This window comes from Gopherus flavomarginatus, chromosome 13, assembly GCF_025201925.1.
Source record: "Gopherus flavomarginatus isolate rGopFla2 chromosome 13, rGopFla2.mat.asm, whole genome shotgun sequence".
Taxonomy (NCBI): domain Eukaryota; kingdom Metazoa; phylum Chordata; order Testudines; family Testudinidae; genus Gopherus; species Gopherus flavomarginatus.
In genome coordinates, this window is record NC_066629.1 from 16,454,788 (window position 1) to 16,482,216 (window position 27,429).

General features: G+C 47.0%; 1 protein-coding gene across 11 annotated transcripts in view; it reads right to left on the reverse strand.

The window, feature by feature from the left end:
• The window catches only part of ZBTB44 (zinc finger and BTB domain containing 44), a 173,419-nt gene that overhangs the window by 50,946 nt on the left and 95,044 nt on the right, over positions 1–27,429 (reverse strand). Inside the window, exon 11 of one of the 11 annotated variants that reach the window (XR_007769144.1) lies at positions 19,542–19,728. The exons of 9 other annotated variants lie outside the window; for them this stretch is intronic. The gene's annotated coding sequence lies outside the window, so the exon portion shown is untranslated. Of the gene's footprint in view, positions 1–19,541; positions 19,729–27,429 lie in introns of those variants that run through there. One more of the 11 variants, XR_007769142.1, reaches the window with a different exon arrangement.

Genomic DNA, 27,429 nt, shown 5'->3' on the forward strand with positions numbered 1-27,429 from the left:
CTCTTATTTAGGTTTAAGAGTGGCTCATTCTGGTTTAGTTTAAACTTGTTCCTAACTGACTTAAGTGAAGCCAAACTGCAAGGGCTCGGGTGGCCTTTGGCAGCAGTTTAACTAAAGCAATTTTAAAATCACACCTTAAGTTAAACTGGTCCAGACTTTAGACCTCCCTACCTGGGGAATCCTTCCAGCTTCTGTCCTTGTGGTTGTGAACACAAAGGGATTGTACTACAAGCAGTGTTGCATCAGTTTAATTTAAGGGGTGATTTTAAGCTCTCCTTCCACTGAAATACAATGGTTCACACACATGCAAATCTGTCTGTGGACATGGCCTGAATTATACTCATAGAAGACACTTAAATTCAGTGACTGCTTGCCAAGGGACTATTTCCCAACACCCTAGTCTCCCATCCCCCAGTATCTGTCTCAAAGGGTATGTCTACACTGCAATAAAACATATGCAGCAGGCACACGGGGCTTGGGCTGTGAAGCTATCAAATTTCAGAGTAGATGTCCAGGCTCTGGAAGCCTGCAATGGTGGAGGGTCTCAGAGCCCAGATGTTCACACTGCAATTTTATAGCCCTGTGAGCCCAAGTCAGCTTAGTGTGCAGCGTAGACATACCTCAGGTGGCCTCAACTTCCACTGAAGTATTGAATGATTCAGCTCCTCCTTATAAGTACTCAGATGCTATGGTGATGGGCATGCTTTCCCAGCTGTTTTATGAACATCCTGCTCACACCCTGTAACGTCTAAACTCACCACCTTCCTAGGGTTTGGCTTTAACAAAGTAATCAACAACACAAAATTCAGCACAAGTCTTCTTCCCAGCTTTAGCTGCTTCTATGGTTCCCCCTTCACAGCTGCTCAGCCCATACGCTAGGTCCTCTCTCACCTTCCTTGTAGCCCAGTGAGGTAGTGAGTCAGTGGAGCCCAGTTAACCCTTTCTTGGCGGGAGAGATGTTTCGGGCAAATAAATCATACCAGCTGTTAAATTGAATATACTAGTTAAAATGATGGGTAAAAATCTCAAAAACACGTACATAACTAAAGGTACTTTTGAATACCCACCCTCCCTAGAAACAAAACAACAAGCAGCAGGCCAGGACAAGTCATCGTGGAGTACCTGCGTGTGTGTGGACATTACCGCTTTGCTTTGTAAACTCCTTGCTGACAAAGCCAAGTTAAAAACACATGGGTGCTTGAAGAGGCCAGCTTAATTCCTGGATGCGTCAAATCAGAAACCACCGGCTGATCCTTGAATGACTGACGCTGTTCCTTAAGTAGTACACTGGGAGGTGGGGAGAAGAACGGAAGGACAATACTTTTCATCCATCACTGCAGACTGGATCTAAGCTAGCCGACTATCATCTGTCCTGAATTAATTTTGGGAGAGGAATATCTTAAAAGCCTTTTTGGCTCTGACATCACATTCCTTCCTTCCTTCGCCAATGTGTCCTTTATGCCCTGAACATATACGTGACGTAGCCAGGGTACTATCACCCCAAGATTACAGCGGGAGACATGCTGCGGGAAGGAACATTCTGCCCGTTCTTGCTATGAATGGATCTTCACTGAACCTTTGATTTAAAAGTTCCTGCCTTCCATTTTTTGTGGGTTTATAATGTCATCCAATTTATAATGGGGCTATTGTGATTCTTGAGTAACATGGTTTGATATGCAGGGAAGGTTAGGGGAGTAGAAAACTCTTTCTTCACTCTTGGCATTGCTAGGTATGTGTGTTTATTGTGTCTGTAACTGTGACTGTTCTTAATGTTTCCTCTAAATACTGTGTGGGTGCCTCAGTTTCCCCTATGCATTTCTTAAGTCTCTAGTGTGCATAAATTGCCAACGCTTTGTATCCTAGCAACAAATGGCAGGGAACCAAATGGCAGGGTCTGGAGGGCGTTTCAGTTTGGAGCTGACTAGGGACTGGAAGTGAGGGCAGATGGGGTGGTCTGCCTCGCTGGGCTCCAGAATTGACCCAGCTGAGGGGTCCCGTTCTCTGTACCTACAAGCTCTGTTTTAGACCATGTTCCTGCCATCTAATAAACCTCTGTTTTACTGGCTGGCTAAGAATCATGTCTGACAGCGAAGTGGGGGTGCAGGACCCTCTGGCTTCCCCAGGACCCCACCAGGGTGGGCTCGCTATGGGAAGCGCACGGAGGGGCAGAGGATGCTGAATGCTCCAAGGAGAGACCCAGGAGGTGAAGCCGTGTGAGCTTTTTGCCCTGAAGACAGTCTGCTCCAAGGGAGAGGAGGCTCCCCAAAGTCCTGATTGGCTTTGTGGGAAGCAGTTCCAGAGCATCGCCTGGGGACTCCATGACAGTAACGCAAGATGAGTATGGACTGGAAAGTATTTTGGAGGGCTAGCATTTGGTAAAATCGAGCTCTGAAGAGTGGTTGGGAGATGGGCCGAGAACATTATTAGATCAAAGGGGTGGACATTGGACATATTCAGTACAGATGGTCCCCGATTTATGCAAGCATTCTGTTCTGGAACGCCTTGTGGAAGTCAAATTTTACGTAAGTCGGGAACGTATACCTAACCAAAAAAAAAACAACTGCTTACGGAACTTTTTCCGTAAGTGCGGATTTGCGTAAGTCAGGTTTGCATAACCCAGGGAAGAGTCTGTTTGCTGAAGTCACCTGGGTCTGTTTGGTAAATGGCCTAGTTTTTAATGCCTGATCCAAGGAGCCAATGATCTCTTCAAAATAAGATATGTCATGAGTTTGCATGGAGAGGAACTAATGTTTTACTACCCTAGAAAGCTGGGAATATTAACTTGTTGATGACGTCTAGGATCTTTTTCCCCCCTAACACTGGTGGTATGTAAGAAATCACAACTCTCAATGTCACTGTTCCAATAACAGTCTTGGTTTCCTCCTCTCATTTCATTTCCAACCTGATTTTCATGCTCACTGAATTCTCAAGGACTGTTACAAGACAGTGCCAACACAGAATGCTGTCCAAGAGCTTGGAATCCCACATTTCAAGTGGAATACGTAATTCAACTCTGTCTCTAGGGACTCATCAAAATACTGGCTGCCAACATCATGCTAGAATTGAAATGAAGGAGAAAGCCATACTGACCAGCATCGCTAGTTTTAAAGCTGTGGGGTCATCTGACTCATTTTAACACCAGTGCCTTTGTTGTTACTGAACATGAAGTATGATGGAAGTCGTGTCAGAAGTATCCCACATGGAAGGAGATGTTAAGTTTGCTGGGAGATGGAATCCGAGATGAGGTGCAAAGTTCACGAGGTCAAGAGATCTCTTGAGCTCTGCTCTGACAATGAGGGGCCTGGAGTGGAACATCAGCCCTCCGTGGGCCGTTGCCGTCCACTAAACTGTGCTGGCAGCTCATGTGCCTATGATGAAGTTGGGAGAGGGACCAAAAAGTGGGACTTACTTTCAAAGGAGGATCTAGCTTCATTCTTCTCTTCTCAAGTTCTCATTACCTCATTCAGGCCCTTTGCTGTTGCCCCCTCTCAGATCCCATTTGCTGACCCCATTAGACACCACAGGGCCACCGTTAGCTTGCCAATTCCCAACATGTCAGATACTTCAGCAGCAGCACCTGAGGAGCTGCTCAGGGGGCACTTTGAGGTTTAGTTATCTGACTCACTCCTACCCATAGACGTATCAACATATACAAGGAAGACATTTCAAATGTCTGAGTGGGCTCAGAATTAAACAAGATGACATCCCCTGAGCCTGTTTAGCCCCAAATGCATGTAATGGATTTGCTCCGTAAACAAGAATGCTTACACTAAATGGAGTTCCAAAAATGGCTCCTCTCTTCTCCCCCTCCTGACTCCCTGCTCCGCAAGGGTCATTCCCCACTTTCTCAATGGCAAGGTTAGAGAGGAAGGATGGTCTCAAGATTATGGCACTGGATTTGAACCGAGGGGATCAGGATTCAGTTCCTGGCTCTGACACAGACAGGTTACTTCAGCCCTGTCTCTCTCCAGTCCGAGTTTGTAAAATAGAGATATTTCCTCTCTCACTCCTTGTCCGTTTTGCCTATTTAGATTATAAACTCTGCACAGCAGGGACTGTCTAGCACAATAGGGCCCTGATCTCAGCTGGGACCTCTAGGCACTGTTGCACTAGAAATAATAATGGCAACACTTCTCTGTGTCTCATCATTCCCCTTTATTAAGACCCAGGATGTGAGATCTTCAGGCTCCTGTGACTAGTCAGAGCAGCCAGCCTGGTTCAGAGCAAGTTATTTATGACACACACCAAATCCCCCATTCTCCCGTGTTACATGAGAGCAGAGAGAACTTTCCCATCACATGCTTTATTCCCTGCTGCTGCTAGCGTGTTTCAGCCTAACTATGTGCAACCTATTAAGAGAGAGAGAGAGGTAGCAGTGCCAAGAATGGGATTTCTGCAAGAGACAAACATTACATCAAAGATTAGCCCTGTCTTTGGGGAGCCAGGAGATTACAAGTGGGGGTCTGTGCCTGTGTGTGTGTCAAACAAACAGGTCCTATGTATTATCATAAGCTACTTCTGATGTGGCAGACTAATTCTTCCCCTCCCCATACCCATCACAAAGTTGAGTGCCAGATCGCTTTCCTCTTTGAGAACCCGAAGGGAGGGCTGCAGAAGAATCCCAAATAACAAGCCAACCCATCAGCCTTCAGAGCTAGGAACAGAAGGACCCAAGTCAAGAACAGATGACTTGCCAAACTGGAGAAGATGGACCTTCTAGCTGTCAATGCTTCACAGGAAAATATAACTGCTCACTTATCCTCATGAAGCACCAATGGAGGAGGGAGATGTTTTCTGGACTCCTCTCCAGCTGGTGATTGGCTAATGCCCCCGAAGCATAAACGCCTTGCAATATTTACCCTTGTTAGTGTCACCGTTGTAACTACTTTCTTATCCTTACTAATGTCCAATCCTAGTGTGAAATTTACTAAGCTATTTGGTTTCTTCAAGAGAACATGGACATATTGTCCTGGTGGATGTCACACGAGCCATTCCAACAGCAGAATGGGAAGCAAGAATCCCCTTGCTCGTTGCTGGGTTATTCAAGTGCAAACCACTGTGAACCACAGGAGATAGGTCATGAGCCTGGCCCTTCAGAACCAGCCTGAAAAAGAGCAGCATATCATGGCTGGACATCCACTCTACTTCTCCTACACGGCAACACAATGAACTAACCCCAAAGGAAACCAAGGCTGAGCCCACCGAGGTCCCAGTCTGAGGAGCCGAGAGTCAAACTGGACAACGTAGAGTCCTAATTACTAAACATCCAGGCCTCAGAGCAAAACCAGCCAGGCAATGGCTAAGCCCACAACGACCACAAAACTCAGTCTGACGTACACACCTTCTCACATACCCACTCCCATCTTCTCTACTTATAAGTGGAAAAATGAGGATGTTAAAAATCATATTTACTTCATCCCCCACTAGATGTCTCTCTTTGCCATGCTATAAAGGGCTCCTAGCTATCCCGCCTGCGGAGAAACATCTGGGATGACTGAGATGGTGAAGAGAGAGGCAGCTAAAGGGCAAGTGTCCATCCTGCAGTCCACGTCCCTTCCTCTCTCCAAGCCAAAGGGGTGGCTGCAGCCAATATGTGAGAGCACCTGGAGAGCACAGAGGAAGTATGAGAGACTCTGCAGGGAAACAAATGTAGTCAACACTGTGTTGAAGGGACAAGTGCAGTTCACGGCAGCCGGGAGACGTTGTCAGGTAAATAAATAGACCTCTCAGAGGGGAAGGGGATGGGAATAGAACTGAATCAGTTTGGAAAGTCCATTCTGTTTAGCTCCACGTTCAAGCCTGACAGCATTTATAATGACAGACTTGCTCCCCCTAGAGATGATCCTGGATCTAAACAGCCCTGAACTAGGGAGGGAAGAGGGTAGATTCAGATGTGGAATCTGAATCAGGATCTGAATTTGGCAGTTGGCAGAAATAAAACTCTGACCCAAAGACTCCCAGATTTGGCTGGTGGAGAATCCCTATCTAGACCTGATTTTTTGGGTCTCAGATCCTTCTCTATTTTCCACAGTCACTGTTGGCCCCCTTCTTCGGGCCTTGGTGTCTTTATGTATTGGGGTGTTGGCCCATCTTCTTTGCTCTGGAGCTGCTGTTTCTCTCAAGTAGTCTCAGAGACTTTAAGGCCAGAAGGGACCATCATGATCATCTCCTCTGACCTCCTGCTCATTGTAGGCCATAGAACCTCATCCGCCTGTAATAGACCTTAACCTCTGGCTGAGTTACTGAAGTCCTCAAATCATGGTTTAAAAACTTCAAGTTACAGAGGATCCACCATTTACACTAATTTAAACCTGCAAGTGACCCATGCCCCATGCTGCAGAGGAAGGCGAAACCCCCCAGGGTCTCTGCCAATCTGACCGGGGGAAATTCCTTCTCGACCGCAAATATAGTGATCAGTTAGACCCTGAGCATGTGGGAAAGACCCACCAGCCAGACGTCTGGGAAAGAATTCTCTGTAGTAACTTAGAGCCTCCCCATCTAGTGTCCCATCACCGGCCATTGGAGATATTTGTTAGTAGCAGTTGAAGACTGGCTACATGCCATCGTAGGCAGTCCCCATCATCCCATCCCCTCCACAAACATATCAAGCTCAGTCTTGAAGCCAGTTGGTTTTTTGCCCCCCATTGATCCGTCTTCTGTGCAACAATTGCTGTGCTGGATCTTAGACCCTGATTCCAGTTAGAGGACAGTCAAGGTAGCCAGCCACTGACCCTTGGCCAAATCTCTTTAACTCAGCTCAAGGTAGGCTGCAAAGCACTGTATCTAATCTCCCAAGATATCCTCAGTTTGTAACCTTCCAAACCAGCCTGTTGTGGGGTTGGCTTGCCAGAGCATCACACCCAAAGGCATGGAAACAAAATTGGTCTTTTGTCCACACACTTGGTTGGGTTGTGTGTGAGGGAAGCTTGCCCTGTCACTGCCGAGGCTGTCTTTGCTCTGTGGATAGACAAGGCAGCGCCCCGTCTGTGGGGCTGTCTGTTTGGCACTTCTCACCACCACTCAGTTTAGTCTAAAGTAAAAAGAAACTGCAAAGGGTCTGCTGAGGCCACGCTCTGAGCTGGCCATTTGCCCACTTGCGTCGGCCTAAATAAATCAGCAGCAATGTAAGCAGAGCATTGGGTCCGCTTTGTATTTCGAGCCATTAGGGATGAGTGGTTGCTGTGCTTGGGGCTGGAGATGTTTAACAGTAACACTGAGAACGGGGAAGGCAAGAGGCTTATGTAACCCGAGGGCAGCCCAGGAAGCAATTGGGAGGCGAAGCAGAGATGCAGACCTGTCCACACACAAAATATACAAGGGGGATTGATGTTCAGCTCATATTGCATCGGTCGCCTTAGAAATGGTGAGAAAAGTAAAGAGATCAAGGATCCCAAAGCAATCTTCGGTGCGGCCTTTAACCCCCAAAAGCCCACGCAGGCAAAAGAGTCAGGGAATGGGGAGCTGACAGCATTTCACGCTGCTGGGAGGTGGAGAAAACCCTAGCTAGATCTGCAGATGGTAGCTGGAAATGGCTGCATCCCTTGGAGGTGAGTGAGAGCAGGACCCAAAGCAACCATGCCTAGACCAAGAACAAACCCCAATCAGATTGTGAGTGATTGCGAAACCGCACGGGGCCCCCTGGAGAAATTACACATGATGAATCAAACCGAGGAAAATATCCCACATGGACATGGTTATATGGAAAAGATTTTCACATGACTTGGAAGGGCCAGATGAAATGACCACGAGGGCTTCCCTTTCAGAGTAAATCTAGGTATATTTCTGGAGTTCCCATTCTGGCCAAAATGAACAATTATGTTCCATGTTCCCAACTCCCACCCCCTGCAGTTTTAATTGGATACAGGATTCTGCTCCACTTTGTGTCCTAAATCCTCACATAGCAACAGCTGCCTTGTTCCACTCTGGAGGTAGCTGCATTTCACTGGCAGGGGTGCTGGAATAATTTGTATAATGAGGGGAGCTGAGAGCCACTGAACCAAACTGTAAACTCTGGATATAATGGAAACCACTTCAAACCAGGGGATGCAGCAGCACCCCCCCGTGCCCCTAGTTCCAGCACCCATGTTCACTGGTGCTCCCTGTATCCTAAGGATCAAATCCTAAGGGGTTCTGAGTACCTGGGAGTCTGTGGCTATGGCAGGTGCTAAGTGCCTCTCAGAGTTTGGCCCCAAGTGTGTATAGAGCTTTGGAAGCTTTCAGAGAAAAAGTGCTACATTAACGCACAGAATATTTGCCCTGTGCAACCAGTGAAGGCTTCTTGCTTGCCAGTGTCTCCAGTACAATTAACAAAGAGAAGGATAGAAACATGCTAGGAGGAGAGGGAAGCTGCCGGGGGAGGGCACCAGACTTGTTGAAAGAAACATTTCTCCATATACTGGCATTTGTGTGATGCATAAATGCCGTCTCCCTGTGCTGCCTAGTCCAAAGGCTTGGCCATAACTAGCACGCACACAGCAGGTACTCAAGAAGCGACTCAGTTTGCCCAGCGACAAGTGGCATGGTGCCAGCTGCCCGTCTGCTTGGCTGATTCTGACTCTCATGCCTGTGCCCCCCATGGTTGGCTGGCTTTTGTGCAACGCCCGTGGGCCCTGGCTTTGATGCCCACCTCCCTTCCCCCTTGACCCCCTGGTTCTTGGCTGGCTCTGGATCTCATGCCTGCTGCTCTTCTGTTCAGCTGGCCTGTACTCGGACACATGCCTCCCTTCTGCTAGGCTGGCGCTGGCTCCAATACTCACCTCTTTCATGCTCTTAGCTAGTCTAGGTTCTAGTACCTCCTGCCTCGGCCAACTCCCACTAGCCTGGGCTTTGAGGCCTTGGCCCCCTCCTTGTCCAGCTCCACTTCCATCCGTTATCTCAGGCTTTACTCATGTGTGCCACTGGCACTGGGAGTGTAGAGGTACCAAAGAGACTTTACTCCCGGTTTACACCTTTTTCCAGATCATTTATAAATATGTTGAACAGGACTGGGCCCAGTACAGACCCATGGGGGACACCACTATTTAACTCTCTCCTTTCTGAAAACTGACCATTTATTCCTACCCTTGTTTCTTATCTTTTAACCAGTTACCCATCCACGAGAGAACCTTCCCTCTTATCCCATGACAGCTTGCTTTGCTTAAGAACCTTTGGGGAGGGACCGTGGAACTTTTGTCCTCTGGCTTCAACCAGAAGTGGGGTGTCATCTCTCTCATACACACACACGCACACTGTGGGGCTAACAAGGACATTCTATTTCTAGCCGGTAGATGGCAGGCCAGGGTAAGCGCCACACCATAGCCATTCAGAACTTCATGGCAAGAATGGGGATAAATCTTAGGTCCTCCTGCTGCAAAAGCACAGGCCCTAGAATGTGAGCTAAAGGAGAACCACACTGAAGTAGGTTCCTCATCCTGTCTGTGGTACAGCCCCCAGAGGGCAATATTCTCTCACACCCAGCTCGGCTCTTACAGCACCCTTTTGTATCAGGCCCTACGTGTGCCTCAGCGCTAACCTACACCCTTTCTTGTATTTCACTTATGAGCTTGGAGTAAGCAATGGGACCATGCAGACTGCACAAGCCCATTTATTTCTGTACATTCCTCACTTGGAGAGCAGCAGCTAGCTTCCTCTCTCCTCCCAGTTCATTCTGGGGACACTACAGCAGAATCTCTGTCTGGTGTTAGCATCGCTGATCTAACTGTTCTTTGGAAAACATGGGTCTATCAAGGAGCGCATCCATGAGAGGAGAATTACTGTAATGTGTCTGTCGGCTTCTTCACTTGAAACAGTCTATTTCCTAAACACATTCCCCTGCTCGCTGATGGGGAGATGCAGGACGAAGCCACCTTAGCAGCCAAGACATAAGTGCACAGTCTCCATAACATCCCTCAAAAACAATTCTCTCAACCTGCCAGGCAAATTCATTATTTCACAGTTACTCAGGCGCTTATCTTATCGTGGCTGACGGCTCAGTGTAAACACTGCATACTTCAGCCCCATTTGGCTTCCTTGCTTGGTGATATTCTCCCAAGTACCTCACTGAGTTACAACTCCTCAGCGGTGGAGTGGCAGGCATCGCCAGCCCTCTTGCTCTGCTCTGATCCGATCCTCGGTGTAATGCAACAATGGGTTCCATCAGTTCTCTCACTTGTTGCTTTGGGAGACCCAGGTTCAGAGTACCAGGTTCAGGTCACACCTTAAACTGATTTAGTGGCTTCTGCTTGGTCCCTGGAGGATGCATGTCTAAATAAACACATTCCCCACTCTTTGGTGCAACTGGCAGACTTGGCTCAGGAGAAACCCAGGACTGGAATAGCAAGAGATGCTGCAGCTGAGGTCACTGGCAGAGTTGTGCATGGCTAGTCCAGGTAGCCAGAATCTGACTGGGGAGGAGGTAGGGCTCAGAACTCCAACATGGGATTTCCTAACAACTATTACTGCTGAAAAATAATAGGTGAGCAAATACACCTCAGCAAATGAATCAACTCAGGTTTGCATCTAGCTCCCTGATACTCAAACAGGCTTAAGATAGAGACAGTATTTTTTTCCTCCTAGGACGGTCATAAGACAAGGTACATGAGAACGCCATATATCTAGAACACCTGTCACCCAGAACTCAAGATGCTTTTGTAAACCCTGAGCCAAATCCTGCAGTCCTCACAGAGCCAGAACCTTCATTTGGTAAGAACCGGGGACGAGATTCTCCCCTCCTTATTCACAGAGCATGGAGCCTCACTCTGTAAACCCCCACTGAAATCAACGAGAAGTAAGATGCTACACAACATGAGTAAGGATAGCAGAATCAGGCCTCGAGTGAGGACACTAGGATAGGACATTGTCTAGCAGTATAGGTCACACTTCTTCCTCGTTTGCTCCTGGCCCAAGGTTAGGGATTTTGGTTGCCCCCAGCAATGGCTGATCTGTGCTGGCCAGCGAGAGTGGAGCCAAGACTCAGCCTATACCCAGCTCTCCCTCACCAACATGTTCTGGACAAGAAGTAAGGAAGCAACCAACCCTGAACTCAAGGTCTGAGCAGGAAATGTTGGAGTGGAAGGGGAGGGGTGGCTCTTACTTGCACTTACGGTTTTGCGTGGGCATCGTAGTACAAATCATGATCAAGAGGGCGTGAGGGTGGCTGGTTCTGACCCTTGATTTTAATGGGACATTTGCCAAGTCAGGTGCTAAGAGGTACAGAACCTGGCCCATCATTTATAAAATGCCAGCTCCTTGCAGAGGTGCTGGGGAAGTGCTGGGAATGTGGCAGCAAAATGAGGGTTCCCAGTAAGTGAGAACAAAAATGCAATCAAACCATTAGCAATCTGACCCTACAAGAGTGGCTGTGGCGTGATTGGGTCAGGCTTTTTCCCGGTTAGCAGCTGTAATTCTATAACTTTTTTTTTGTGTGGACAGAATTCCAATCTCGGAAGTTTCACGAAGGGTGAGGGGGAGCCTGGGCTTAGAAGAACACCCAGGGCCCGGGCCTGGGAAGTATGGAGTTGCTATTAGAAACTGAGGATGTGCCATGCTTCCCAGGATCAGATCCATAACTTCCAGCTGACTTCAGCTTCAGTGCAGGAGTTTTACAACTTTTCATTTTATCTTGTGCAACTGACTTTTCCCCAGCCTCCTGCCAACCCAGAACGTTAAGAACCTGGCATTCTCAGAGAGCAGGAGATGGGGTTACACTGCCTCTGTCACGCACAGAGACTCTTCCAGTGCATTCCTGCATGCACAGCCCCTGCATCCCCCAGCTCGTCTCTTCTCAGGGACAGGTGGGAACAATAGATGCTAGAAGCCTTGATATCAGCAGCCTGGATTGTTTTCTAATCCTGGAAGGAATGAGAAGGCCTGAATTCCCCCACCCTCGATAGTCATACTTGAACTGTGAAAGGGGACGGTTTGGTTAGGGGAAGTCTTGCTGATGGTATGTCTGGCTCTGTTGAGCAAATGCCAAGGAAGGAGCAGACACTGGCATACTAACAGACATGTTTAGAAGCAGTTCATGAGCCTCTTACTAGTCAAAGATAGAAGGCCACTTATTTATACTGATACTTTCATGAGCTCGGGATCCCTTTATAAGCTCAGTGCAGAAGGTCAGTATTTTTTCTCGCCGCACACATACTCCCATTTCAGCTCCATCTCAGCCGTGCAACAATGCCTGTCTGAACTATAAATCAATCGTGGGAATTGGGTCAGTTATTTGTCCTTCTGCGGCGCCAGTGTTCTTGAAGAACTTTACAAACATTTGTTAAGTGCCCCGGCACCCTTGTGAAGAAGGTATTATTATACCCTCTGTGTCAGCAGTACTGCACTCAATGAACTAGACAGCTAATTGGAGAGTGGTGTCCCTTTAAGGACTTCTGCACCTTGGTTATGTCACTGCAAAACTGCATCATGCCATGCTGACACAAGGCCCTGCATACACAATGTCAGGATATTTTTCCACGGTTATGTACTCTCTGCTTGTACCCGGTTGCTTATTAGAGGCAAGGGAAAGGTGATTCTCTTATCTTCCATCTCCTCTCTTACTGGCTTCTTGGAAGGATGGCCAGACAGTGAACCCATTCTGATCCAGCCCATCACTTCTATTTGCTCTGCCTCATATGCCTCAGGCAAAACAAGAAGAGCTCTGAGCAGTCTGACAAGTGTATGAGAAGCACATGTGGTGCCCTCAGCCCTGTGTGTGAAGTAACACTGATGTACTCAGATGGGGAAACAAAGACAGAGGCGGGTACTCACCCAAACCTGAGGCCAAGCCTGGGATAGAACCCATGTATTCAGTTCTATGCACAGACACCACAATTTCTGAGGGGGGAGGCAGGGAGCTTGCATTGCAGATTAATGAGCACGGGTGTTTACGTTAGTGACTGTCCAAATTGCATGTTTGCTGGGTCTCCGTTCTCTCCATATCAGAGATGGTTGGTTTATAAATAGTTATCAACTGTGGGCCTGGCAAACTCACCATGGGACCTGACAGCTAAACTGGGTTCTTTTCACCTCATGCATCAGGATTATTAATAGATGGCTCTGCAGCCACTGCTATACCCTCAAGGATATCTGTCTTCAGTGGCTTTGTAAACAAGTCTGTAGATGATGCCCAGAGAGTAGATTCCAGCTCACTCTCACAGGTAGCTAGAGGAAGAAGTAAACGTTTTTGTCATTGGCATCAGCCAGAGACAGATGGACAGAGGATGAACAGACCCTAGATAAACATAATAGTTTCTTCTGGCCTTATAACCTATGTATCTTTTGCGCAAGGTAGTACCATTTCCGATAAAGATTCACTGGCATAGGTAAGGCCTTTCACATCTGCTGGGCTTACAGTAAGAGAGACGACAACATACACAATGTCCAAGGGTTGCCTCGGAGACAGCAATAAGCAACGTGCTGCCAGATGACTGCGTCTCATACTGCAGCCAGTTCCTGCTAAAAATGTGATCTCAGTTGTGTGCGCACCATTATCAGACATTCCTGCAGGAAAGTCTGACTCTGATTCACCCAGCCACGGGTTCTACTTTATGAAGCTGTTTAGTCATGTTCGTTGGCTTTGTCTCCCAACACCTGGGCTGTAATTCTCTGCCCCAACAAACTCACTCGTTCACACATCCCGTCCCACACCAGTTGCAGTAAGACTGAGGACAATACAACCCGTGAGGGTGGAAAAGACCTGCTAGAACATCTGCTCCACCCCAGGTGGTGAATGCAAGATTGTTCCCTACGTTTTATTCCCCAGTCTGACTTAGAGGTTCCACCACTGAACATCTTGGGAGACCGTTCCATAGTCTCACAAAGCTCACCATTAGGAAACATGCCCTGACATTCTGCATGATTCCATCCCATTTCTCCTGATTCCATCCCCTTGTCCCGGCATACGCAATTCTTCTCCCATCTTGGCATTTGGCTCCTGGAAATAGTTAAATGGGTCTCCTGTTTTCATCCTTTGTCCATCAAGTTATATGTATTATCACTAAGGCTATGATTTTGTCAGGGACATTTTTAGTAAAAGTCATGGACAGGGCACAGGCAATAATGAAAATTTCATGGACGCCTATGACCTGTCCCTGAATTTTACTAAAAATATCCCTGACAAAATGGAGACTAAGCGTGGGCAGCTGCATGTGGGCTGGGAGCTTCAGGGGCCCCCACCTCCCATGTGGGCTCGGAGCTCCAGGGTCCCCTCCGCTGGCGGCTCTGAGATGCGGGGGTCCCCCCAGCCACCTACGGCAGTCCAGAGCTGTGGGGGTTCCCCCTGCTGCCAGCAGCCATCAGGAGCTCTGGGGCTCCCCCGTTGCCCAGGGCAGCCAGAAGCATCAGGGGCCCCCCCGCTGCCAGGATGGCCAGCAGCTGAGGGGGTCCCCCCTGCCACCCGTGGCAGCCTGGAGCTGCGGGGGTTCCCCCTGCTGCCAGCAGCTGTCAGGAGCTCTGGGGTTCCCCCTGTCACCAAGGGTGGCCAGGAGCAGCGGAGGTCCCCGCCGCCACCCATGGTGGCTGGGGGCTGTGAGGGTTGGATTGCAGCCCGCAATGACTGGGAGCAGCGTGGGGCTCCCACCGCGTGGGGCAGCAGGGGTATCCCACAGCTCCCTGCCTCTGCAGGTAGCAGGGGACCCTGCAGCTCCCAGCCGGTTCTGCCTGAAGTCATGGAGGTCTTTGAAAGTCAAGGATTCTGTGACTAAATCAGAGCCTTCATTATCAGTAGTTTTCACTCTTTTCACTTCCTCTTTCACTGGCTCCTCTTTGGCCAAATTGTGCTACATTTCTTAAAATGTGCACTACCGTTTTTCATTACACAAATAAAACAAAGCAAATGTTGAAAAGAATTAATTATAGAAATCACAGAACCCCAGGGTCAGGAGCGACCCCAAGGGTGATCTAGTCTAACCCCCTGCCAAGATGCAGGATTTGTTGTCTACTCTAAACCATCCAAGGCAGATGGCTATTCAGAATGAATACAAGATTAGGTCCCAGGATGCGGCTTTACCCTCTAGTGACTGATCCATTTAGCAGGTTGTATTTTATACTAGAGTTGCCAGAGTCACCCTGTCAGGTAAGGGGCACAGACAGGATTACCCACCACCACCACAAAAATCAACAGCTTCTCAAGTACTATGGAAAGAAGCAGGGAAAGGAAACACCTACTTTCTGATGGGGGTGTCAAGCAGAGGCAAAGCCTAAATAAAACAGCTGTCAAACTGGATCAGACCAATGGTCCATCTCATTCAATATCCTGACCTCAACAGTGGCCAACTGCAGATACTTCAGGGGAATGTGGAAGAAATCCTGCAATAGGCCATGATGGAATAACCAGCTCACAGAAAAATTTTCTTCAGCAATTAGAAACTGGCTCATGTCCTGAAGCAGGCGGCCTTGCAAACCTCAGGATTTTTAAGCCTTAACTGCAACAAATGGGGATATTCTTGTTATCCATATAAGTGATCAATCCTTCATTGAACCCTGCTAGTCTTGGCCCTAGTGATATCTTACGGCATCAAGATCCACAGGTTAAGTGCGCTGTGTGTGAAAACACTGGGGTTGACTGAAAGGGGCAGAGGTGGCAGCTACCAGGTAGCTGAAATCTTAAGACCCAGCTAACTAGGAGCAATGGCAGAGAGTTCACCTCTGTTACCCAGAGGAGGCAGACTAGGCTATGGTGAGGCTCTGGGACAGCCTCAGGGATAAGGGTAGGCCTGCAAGTGCTCCCAGCTATTCAGGAGAGCGTAAAGTTCTCTACTGTTCTATCAGTTTAATTAATAAGCATCCTACCTGTTTATAATTGACTGCCAACTCGTTCAAGTAATCACTCATCAGCCAACCCTAGCTGCTCAGCTAAGGAACGGGAAAGCTACACTGCTGCTACTCTGGCTGGCCTTATTTCATGGATAAAAGTTTTGACTCTGTCATGCTACTGCCTTTAATCAATAATTAAATTCAAGTAATCAGCAATAAGACATTATAGAACAGACTTGTACCTGGGCAAATGGGGTGCAACACTTGGTGCAGTTGTCACTGGACTGGAGGGGTGGCTAAGAAGACAGAAAATATCATAATGCCAATCTAGAAATCCATGGTACGCCCACACCTTGAATACTGCTTGCAGTTCTGGTCACCCATCTCAAAAAAGTTATTTTAGACTTGGAAATGGTACAGAGAAGGGCAACAAAAATGATTAAGGATCTGGAATAGCTTCCATGAAGAGAGATTAAAAAGACTGGCACTGTTCAGTTTGGAAAGAGATGACTCATAGAGGATATGATAAAGGTCTATAAAATCATGACTGGTGTGGAGAAAGTGAATAAGAAAGTGTTATTTACTCTTTTACATAACAGAAGAACCAGGGCCACCCAATGAAACAAATAGGCAGCAGGCTTAAAACAAACAAAAGGAAGTATTTATTCACACAACACACAGACAACCTGGGGAACTTGTTGCCAGGGTGGTTGCGAAGGCCAAAACTATAACGGGGTTCAAAAAAGAACTAGACAAGTTCCTGGAGGATAGGTCCATCAATGGCTATGAGCCAAGATAGTCAGAGATGCAACCCCATGCTCTGGGTGTCCCCAACTTCTGAGTGGCAGAAGCTGGGAGTGGACGACAGGGGATGGATCACGTGATGATTGCCTGTTCTGTTCATTCCTACTGAAGCGCCTGGCATTGGTCACTGTTGGAGGACAGGATACTGGGCTAGATGGACCATTAGTATGACTGATATGGCTGTTCTTACGTTCACTTGACTGGCATGAAAAGGGTAAATCACAATTGTAAGATTGACATCTAGAGAGTAAGATGATAGATGGTCTCACTTAACTAATTCTCAACAAAATTCTATATTTTATATTTCTCGCCGTTCAAGGAGATGGAGTTAAGAAATGGAACGGTTAGGTCGAACATTAGGAAAAACTTTCCTAATGGTGAGAGGTCTGCCAGGCTGTGGAACAGTCCCGAAAGGGAAATGATGGAAGCCCCATTGCTTAAATCACTGAAAACTGGACAAAATACAGGAAAATCTAATGTAGGGAACAAATCTGCCCCAGGAGGCGGTGGATGAACCAGATGACCTCATAGATCTTTTCCATCTCTAATGTCTGTGATTCTAGGAATTCCCAAAGGGAAAAAAAAAAGAAAGGTCGTTTACAGACCACGAACAGCTGAGAGCAGAAATCTCAGACTGGTCAGTGGGTATTGTGACCTGTGGCGCCTTGTGCAGCCCTCACTGGAAATGCCAAGGTCAGGGCAGGCTGCAAAAGGGAGAGCAGATACTCCCAAGACTGGTGGGTAACACTAAAGTTAAACTCTCCAACTAGTCACAAACTGTGCTTCTGATCCCCAACACTGGTTACCTAGAAGCAAAAAAGAAATCACACAGCCCCCTTTATTTCATTTCAGTTCTCTGGTTCCCAATGGGAACCTAGGTCCAGCACAATGAGAAGTTATTTAAAAAACTCTGCTCACTATACAAAATGTTCTTCTGACCCCAAAGGGTCAGCCACATTACCAGGTCAGTATAGGTTTGGCTCTTACCCAAAATACCATGCTGCCAGCCAATCCTTTAGTATCTAAAACTAAAGGTTTATTATAAAGAAAGAAGAAAAAAACAAGAAGAGAGATGTTAAACGGTAAAACAGTCACATACATACAAAGACTTCAAAGTCCATATATCAGGGTTCCTAGCAGTATTGGTGAGTTCGCTGGCTTGAAAGTCCCTCTGGAACCAGGAGCGCCGCCAGCTTTTTTGGTGCCCTAGGCGGCGGAAGGTCCCACTCCCAAAATTGCGCCCCCAACAGAGGCGGTGGACAGTCCCGCCCCCGAAATACCACTGACGACTGGGGCGGTCTCCTCCCCCAAATGTTAGTGCCCTAGGCGACTGCCTAGGTCGCCTAATGGGTTGCGCCGGTCCTGTCTGAAACACATCCACAGCTTGGATGGGTTTTTCAGTCCTTTATTCAGAGCTTCAGTTTGTAACTAAGTTCCTCCAGAGGTAAACAGCAGGATTAAAGACAAAATGGAGAAGACACAGCTGCCTTTTATAGTCTTTTGCAATGTCACTTGTGCTTCCTTTGTTCCAAACACAAACTGCTTGGAGGCCTTAGAGTTCTGTCCACAGGTATGCCCCTGCATGCCTTGCTGAGTCATAAGGTGTATCTGCCTTCTCGCAATGGGTCAATTGTATAGCTGATGGTCCTTAATGGCTAGGCAGTGCTGATACCCAACTCTTCTGGGAGCGTCACTCAGAAGCATAGCCCAAATTTGAAATACAGACATACATATATATCTATAACCCAAAATACAAAGGTAATACACACATAAATGAGATGATCATATCTGGCAAATTATAACATTTTTGCAGATAACCTACATGGCATATCTAGCATAACTCATTGCAATTTTACAATATTGATATTCATATCCTCAGGTGTCCCCCAGATTCCATACAGCATCACAGATACTGTAATGTTGCATGGGTTGAGAGGGGTTGTAACAATGACGAGGTGATCACACTTCGCTGTACTACCAGCATATTTCAATTTCTTGCACAACATTTCAAAACACTTTACAGAAACCAGCCAATCCCAAGTGAAACTGAACCAGTGAGCTATTGCATAAGGCTTGATGTACCTTCTCTGGGAGCTCAGAAACCATCAACAAGAATGAGGAAAAAAAGAGTTATTCGGCCAGTCATCCTCTACCCCTAGTAACTGGCAACTACCACACAGGGTACTTACACATACACAGAAAAGGCCCTTACAGCTAGGCTATAAAACACGGCCCACCAAGGAGAACAACAAAATAGGACATGGGTGGGACAGAGTCTGGTGTATAGGCAAGTAGGATCAATTGTCAGAGAACACTGGTCCACAATCAACTGGTGTTCACTGCAGACTTCTTCAGTCCCACCGGGGAAGCATATTTCAGGCTTACAGAAGGGATTGCTTCTCGGTGCAGTCCAAGCAAGGTGTTTAAGCATTTTCAGAGGATTTTTTTTGACCAAATGAATGTGAAAGAGCCACGTACCTCACACAGATGCTTCATTTCCATGTGTGGATAGTATCTTGGAGCAGTGGGAACTGGTGGAGGTTAGGAGAAAGTCATAAATCCTCATGGGTAATAAACAAAACAACAGGGAGATGTACTCAATTAGCTGCACTGGCTCATTAAAGGGAGTTTACTTTCGTGTGTCTCTAACACTGTCCTCATAGGGGTGTGTTCATACACCCAAGAACTGTAGTTGCCACAGAGAAGGTGTGCAATACCTAGAGACACCAACCGAGACCAAGGCTCATTGCGCTACGTACCTAAGAGACCATCGTTGTCCTGAGGAATTTGCTACCAAAATAGTAAAGATAGAAAAGAATGGGGAAAAGAAGCATTATCCCCATTTCACATACAGGAAACTGAGCCACAGAAAGACAACATGACTTGACATTCAGTATGGCTTACGCCACGCAGACATCTTTGACCACGTGCCTAGGACAACTCCCCAGGCAAGATTCTATTACTGTTGCATACCAGGACCAAAGCTTCTATCCTAAGTGAAGACAAACACTTACCAGAAAAACTGTAAGTGTTAAGCAACCCCACAGCTCTTCTGACAGGATATAGCTGATCCCAAATCTACAAGAGAGATGTCCATTGTCCTGGCTTGTCACAAGTCCATCATTTTGCTGGCTTTTAACTTCACTTGTAACTTGCATGGGCACAAATATCTTGAATGGTAACCTATTTCACCCCTTGAACCTACATTTAATAAAGGATATTTCAACATAATACTAACTTATTTCCTGTGACATCCACATGTTATCACTGAGGCCATCAGTTTAGCAGAATCCCAGAAAGGATTGGACATGAGAACATCCACGGCTACCTTGGGTAGGATAACAATTTTTAAAGAAAATATCCTTGTGCTTCAGGGCATAAGACAACCACTCATTGCTGGGGGTCAGGAAGAAACTTCCCTGAGGGACAGGTTATTCCATAATTGTACATTATGGGGGTTCCTTGCACTCGCCTCTGAAATATCTGGTGCTGGCCACTGTCAGAGACAAGACTAGCAGGCTACATGGATAATTAGGCTTTTCCAGAATAACAATTCAAGGCAGGCATAACACAGCCAACTACAAGATGCCTCGATGTTTTTCCACCTTTTTTTGGATTTATTCACCATTATTGGGCACACACCCCAAGTGAACTTCAAGTAGGCAGTTGAGTTGAGAATTACAGCAAAGACATTCGCCACAGCCCTCTGCATCTGCTGGTTATTCATAACAAGGGCACTGCCCATACAAGAACTCTGGCCCCAATCACTTTTCTGTAATATGATGGGCACTTTGCAAAGAAGCCAGAGGTTCTGTTACTATTGTAGCGTCAGCAGTCAGATAACCCACTCATTAAAACAAGGTATCTGCGGGGTGATGAATTTCAATTTCAGGATAATTATAGTCTCAGTGAGGTAAAACAGGCTTGTGCCTGTTCAGACCGCGTATTAGTCTTACACAATTGCTCCAGGCAAAACATGGTAAAAATAGGACAGTTTGTTGAGCTCAAGGACAGACAGCAGCAAGGTGAAACAAAAGCTTTTCCCATCAGTAACAAAGGACCTTCCGGTTCATCTGAGCCTACCATAGACATGTGTCCCCATTCGCTTCCTCTGCACTTGTACTGCCTCCTCCCATTCTCCCCACTCAGATAGTAAAACTCTATTTATCTGAAAGTTCTGTGATCTGAGATATAACACGTCCTCCCCCTCCATCACAAATACCCTCTCATGAACAATTGATGTTAAACACTACTGGTCAACCCATGCATCTGAATTAATTCCTCCACTTCCCTTCTCTACTTCTATTCTATTCAAATAGTTTACATTTTGCTCCATTTGTGACCACAAAGTTAAGAAGTTTTTAACCAGGAACACAGCTAAAAAACATTGTTGCCGAGTGAATAATCGCTAAGAAATAATTTATCATGCCAAATTGTACATGTTTTTCTTTTCATTAGCAGATGGTGATATTCCTGAATTTGAAGTTATTCATGGAAGTTTCCCTCTGTGTCATAACCATCTGTCACAACCTGGCCCAGTCTCATTCTCTGGATGGACACTAGTCTTGGTTTGGATCCAACCACTGGATCCCACATGCTTCCAAGTCCCCGGCTCTGAGTAGCAACTGATCCCTGTTCCTAGCTCTGAGTACCTCAACCACATGGTCAGGTGCAGATGCTGTCTCTGACACCCTTTTTGAGGAGTGGGACTCTGCAGTCTGGATGCTGAGATCCTGAAACCAGTGCCTCAGTCCTCCCAAGTCCCCCAGTTGCTGAAACACGTTTCCCCTTAGTCCATCTGGTTGTGGGAACTCTGATTTCCCAGTTACAATGTGGTAGTAAGTCAAGGAAACACAGGCTTAGCAAAGGAACTTCTTACACATATGTGCGACTGCACACACATTGTACTCTTAAAGAAGCACAAGAGAATCACAGATCTATGGACACACAACAAACTCTTGAACACACTCTTCCTTAGGGTCCTCACAAAGTCAATGGCCCTGCTGCTGGCAAACCCATTGTAGAGTAGTTGTTGGCCCCCTGATTGCTCTGTCACAGCTTCCCAGACACAGTCTCTCCACTAGGAGTCAAGGTCCTACTACAAAATCCACGCTCAAAGGTGACATTCAAAATGGAGTTTGAAATACATGGCATTTGCAAAACCAAAACAGACTCCATAAACGGACATAGACTTATCCCCCAAATTGTCAAGCAATTGTTTACTATACTCAATATTCGAGCTTCATGTGGCATTGGTTAGTGACATAGGTCACATGGTGTGGTTTTTGTTTGCTGGTTGGAAAGTCAGAACTAAAGTTGTGAATAATGCAGCAAAACATACAATTAGAATTTTGCATTGATAGAATGGAGGATTCAAGCATAAAACTCACTTTCTTATTAATTTGTATTGCCATAGTCCCCCCCAGAGCCTTAGTCATGTCCTGGAACTCCATTGTGTTAGGCACTGTACAAACACAGAACAAAGAGAAGGTCCCTGCTTTCAAGAGCTTACACTTTACGTATAAGACAAGAGACGACAGATAGGAGAGCACAAAGAAACAATGAGACAATATCGGCTAGCAGGATGGGCAGTGGTCTCAGCACACCTGCTGCCTAATCATTCACAAAACAGGATTCACACTAGGAAAACTCCCTCGTGTGTTCCCAGGAAATGAACATCAAAAGGTCACAAATGCAGGGGGCTGCTCTCGCCCCTCACCCCATCCCAGGCAGGTGGACTGTCCGTGGCATGGCGCCCCATGCTGCCCAGGCTCCCCTAATGGGCTCCAGCTGCCAACCTGGCTGGGGGCGTGGGGGGGGGGAAGGGAGGGAGACCTGTGGTGAGAAGTGGACAGGACAGGCTCTTTCACCTTCAAAAAGTGGGAGGACAATGGGTCCCTGGCTCCTGCGGTTCCAGTGCCCTTGCAGGTATGCCATATCCAGAATGGTGTCCATGATCGATGAAGAGAAATCATGTTGTTATGACACTGAGGCCCATTAGTGGTTTACTGCTCTGTATCAGCAATTCTTGTGAGGCCTGACATAGTCACTACACCTAGCACACTGTTGTCATGATATATACCCAAATGGTGATATCTCATTGGAAAACTCATAACTCTCTGACCATTAGTATTCTTGTGTGATGTACGTTTGGGGTGTGTCCAAAGTGCTATGGATATGTGCCAGAAGTATGTTTTTAAAATTTGTTTTGGAAAGCAGTTCATAAGCAAAGTCTGCTTTAGATAAAGAAATGTGTATTTGCTTGTCTGATCAACCTGGTCATCAGGCAGAAACAATGGAAGTCTGTGACGGGTGTTCACCCCACACTTGCCCTGAAAGGGTTAATGAAGACAAAGAAGGGAGCTAATTAACCCAACAGGCCACAGCTGAGAGGAACCAGGTGGCTAAGTAATCCCCAAATTGAATGAAGAAGCCCAGTTGAAGATGAATGAGCTGGGCTGGGACTATCAAGAAACTGGAAGCAGAGAGGGCTGCTGGGAAAGTCTGCAGTCACTCCCTGGGAGAAGGGAGGTATATTTGGGCTGGTAAACCCAGGGGGCAGCCAGGGAGGTAGGAAAGGGCTGAGGGAAAGGCAGTAAGGCCTAGAAGAGAACAGACCTTGATTGCTTTCTGGAGTGTCCCTGAGCCGGAACCCGGGGTAGAGAGTGGGCCCATGTTCTCCTGCCAGCCACTGAGGGAGAGGCACCACAGGCCAGTGAATGGGAAGACTGCCCAGGACTGCTGAAGGAAGACTTTGATACCCCAAAAAGGGACAATGCAGATCGTGACCTGGCTGGAGGGCTGAGTCATGAAAAGGCAGCAGCAGCTCGTGCAGTTACAGAGGGGCTGCAGAGACAGAGTGCAACTGTGGGATTGAGCGTCAACCTTGTGAGCTATTCCCCAGAACAACCAGGAGGAGGCGCCATCCTAGCGGTGAGTGAAGCACCCCGTCACAAGGTACATTTATATAAAAGGTAAACAAAGCCATCAACCTAGAGTGGGGCAGATAGCCTCTTAACTATAGAGACAAGGGGTCTGAACCTCAAACGATAGATAAATGAATTAACTGACTGTATACAATAATGTATTATAAGTGTATTGAGTATGCCTTTTCTGAAAACTTATGACACACTGGTGATTAATATCATTGTGAAAGGTATGTATAACACTAGATGAGGATTTATGGCTATTCACTAATATTATGCTTTAAAGTCTGTGATTAAAAGATGTACAACCAGACATGCCAGGGGGAGTTGATAAACAGGTTTTCTCCTGACAAAGAAAAGAGGCCAACACCTCAAATCATGTGTGGCCAAATTCAATGGGCTATTCATTTGCATTGGCGATTGCAGGGAGAGATCATTGGCATTGTAAAAACTCACCAGTGGGGGAGAGGACAGCCTGGAGTCTACACTTGACAGCCAGGTGTCCACAGCCAGCAGGGAAAAGGAACTTTATCGGGGTTTACTTTTCAAAGAATACATTTCAAAGGCATATTGGACTATAAAAAGAAAGCAGGGACACCCCCCTACCCCCATAGGTATCCATCACTTGAGGGTGGTGTCATAAACAGATAGCTAAGGGTTAATGTCTCTTTCACCTGAAGCACCTGACCAGAGGACCAATCAGGAAACCGGATTTTTTCAACTTTGGGTGGAGGGAATTGAGTGTCTGAGTCTTTTGTCTGTCTGCCTGCTTTCTCTGAGCTTTGGAGAAGTAGTTTCTACTTTCTAGTCTTCTGTTTCTAAGTGTAAGGACAAAGAGATCAAATAGTAAGTTCTATGGTTTCTTTTCTTTGGTATTTGCATGAATATAAGTGCTGGAGTGCTTTGATTTGTATTCTTTTTGAATAAGGCTGTTTATTCAATATTCTTTTAAGCAATTGACCCTGTATTGTATCATCTTAATACAGAGAGCCCATTTGTATGTATTTTTCTTTCTTTTTATATAAAGCTTTCTTTTAAGACCGGTTGGAGTTTTTCTTTACTTCAGGGAAATTGAGTCTGTACTCACCAGGGAATTGGTGGGAGGAAGAAATCGGGGAGATCTGTGTGTTGGATTTGCTAGCCTGATTTTGCATTCCCTCTGGGGGAATAGGAAAGTACTTTTTGTTTCCAGGACTGGAAACAGAGAGGGGGAATCCCTCTGTGTAGTTTCACAGATCTTGTGTCTGTGTATCTCTTCAGGAGCACCTGGAGGGGGGAAGGGAAAAAGGATTATTTCCCTTTGTTGTGAGACTCAAGGGATTTGGGTCTTGGGGTCCCAGGGAAGGCTTTTCAGGGGGACCAGAGTGCCCCAAAACACTCTAATTTTTTGGGTGGTGGCAGCAGGTACCAGGTCCAAGCTGGTAACTAAGCTTGGAGGTTTTTCATGCTAACCCCCATATTTTGGACGCTAAGGTCCAAATCTGGGACTAAGGTTATAGCATGAGTGGCAGCAGGTGGGATATAGACAGAATCCAGAAGCCAGTAGGAATATTATATTTTTCTCTTCTCTGCTAAGGGCTTTTTAGCAGAGAGAAACAGTTGGTTTTAAAAGGGAACCAGAGAGAATTTTTTTTTCTGCTCTCTCTGGCAGTTTGTGGCTTGCATGTTAAGCGAGAAGCCATTAAGAGACTGTTGAGGGTCTTTTGTCACACAATAGCACTCCCATTGAGAGTCATTACCAGCACTATATGAATGCAAATAAAGTGGTTTTTCAGGTTTACTTAACATTGAAAATTAGCTAAAGGCACTGTTGCTAGGCAGACTTCAGGAGGCAACAGAGAACCTGCAGTTCAGAAGATAAACACCGGAGGGCACCCCAACACAAGAAAACAGGAACCATGACTTCTAAGGCAAAAATTGAGGCCGAAGAACAAATCAAAGAAGCTGAACACAGGCGAGAGATGGAAAAACACAAACAGGAACTGGAAATAAAACAAAAAGAGATGGAGCTGAAAGAAAAGGAAGAAAGCATCAAACTGGCAGCCTACCAAAGAGAACAGGCAGCCAAAGAGGCAGCACACAAAAGAAAACTAGAAGAAGAAGAGGTGGCCCACCGAAGGAAACAAGCAGAAGAAGAGTTGGCCCACAGAAGGAAGCACGAAGAAGAAGAGGCGGCCCACCGCCGAGACATGGAAAAACAACAAAAAGAAAATGAAGAGAAGGAAAAACAGAGAAAACATGAACTGGACTTGGCAAAAGCTGGGCTGCATGTGCCAGCCAACCCTAACAACCCGGCGCCAATTATTGCTCCACAGCACAGGAAATTTCCCACCTACAAGGCAGGTGATGACACCGAGGCCTTCTTGGAAAATTTTGAAAGAGCCTGTCTTGGGTACAGCATTCCCGAAGACCAGTACATGGTACAATTGAGGTCACAGCTCAGTGGACCTTTAGCAGAGGTGGCAGCTGAAATGCCTAAGCAGCAAATGAATGACTATAAACTTTTTCAAACCAAGGCCAGATACAGAATGGGGATAACCCCAGATCATGCCCGTCGGCGTTTCAGAACCCAAAAGTGGAAACCAGAGGTGTCATTTCCCAAACACGCCTACTACATTGCAAAAAACTATGAGGCCTGGATAACAGGAAACAACATTCAAACCTTGGAAGAACTGCACCTCCTCATACAAATGGAGCAGTTCTTGGATGGTGTTCCTGAAGACATCACACGGTACATACAAGATGGAAAACCCAAAGATATCGCTGAGGCGGGGGAGATTGGAGCCAAATGAATGGAACTGGCAGAAAGCAAGAAAGCTACTGTCAAGGGGAACGATTACCCCAGGGGGCACACAGACCATAAACCCTACAACCGAGGACAGCCAAAGACCCCACATACCACCCAAGTAAAGCCACAGACACCCTACCCTTCCACCTCACCAGTCTCCAGTAACTCACCTCGGCCCAGTGACCCATCAGATGGAAGATGCTTTAAGTGTAATGAACTGGGACATATCAAGGCCAAGTGTCCCAAGAACACCATGCGAGTGCAATTCATTACACCACCATCACACCAAAGATCCCCAGGCCCGGATGCCTCTCAAATACCCTTGGAGCGAAGGGAAAATTTGAGAGTGGGCGGAAAGAAGGTTACTGCGTGGAGAGACACGGGGGCACAAGTGTCAGCTATCCACCAATCCTTCGTTGACCCCAAATTCATCAACCCAAAGGCCAAAGTTACAATTTACCCCTTCATGTCACAAGCTGTAGACTTGCCTACAGCTCAACTGCCTGTCCAGTACAAAGGCTGGTCAGGAATGTGGACTTTTGCAGTCTATGACAATTATCCTATCCCCATGCTACTGGGGGAAGACTTGGCCAACCAGGTGAGGCGGGCCAAGAGAGTGGGAATGGTTACACGTAGCCAAACCAGGCAAGCTTCCAGACCCATTCCTGTTCCTGAACCGTCCACAGAGGCCCCGTCTGTGTTACCAGAGACCCAGACAGAGGTAGTGGACCCGGATTCCATGCCTACCACTGAAACAGCCACAGCATCTCCAGTCCCAGGCCCGGAACTGGAACAGCAACCAGCACCAGCAAGTGCAACCACATCTTCAAACTCAACGCCAGAGGGCGCCAGCGAGCCAGAACTGGCAGAAGCAAAAGACAGCCATACCCAAAAGGCTCAGCCAGAGCCTGAAATACCCTCAGGTGCACCAGCGGAGAGCGGTTCACCAGCAACGGAAACAACCCCATCACCTACATCGCTTCCAGAGGGACCAAGCCCAAGTCCACAGTCTGAGGAAGAACTGGTGACCCCAGCCTCAAGGGAACAGTTCCAGGCTGAGCAGGAAGCGGATGACAGCCTTCAGAAAGCTTCGGCGGTGGCACGGAGCACCCCACCGCCTCTCAGCTCTTCTAATCGATCCCGGTTTGTTATAGACCAAGGACTTTTATACAAGGAAATTCTTTCTGG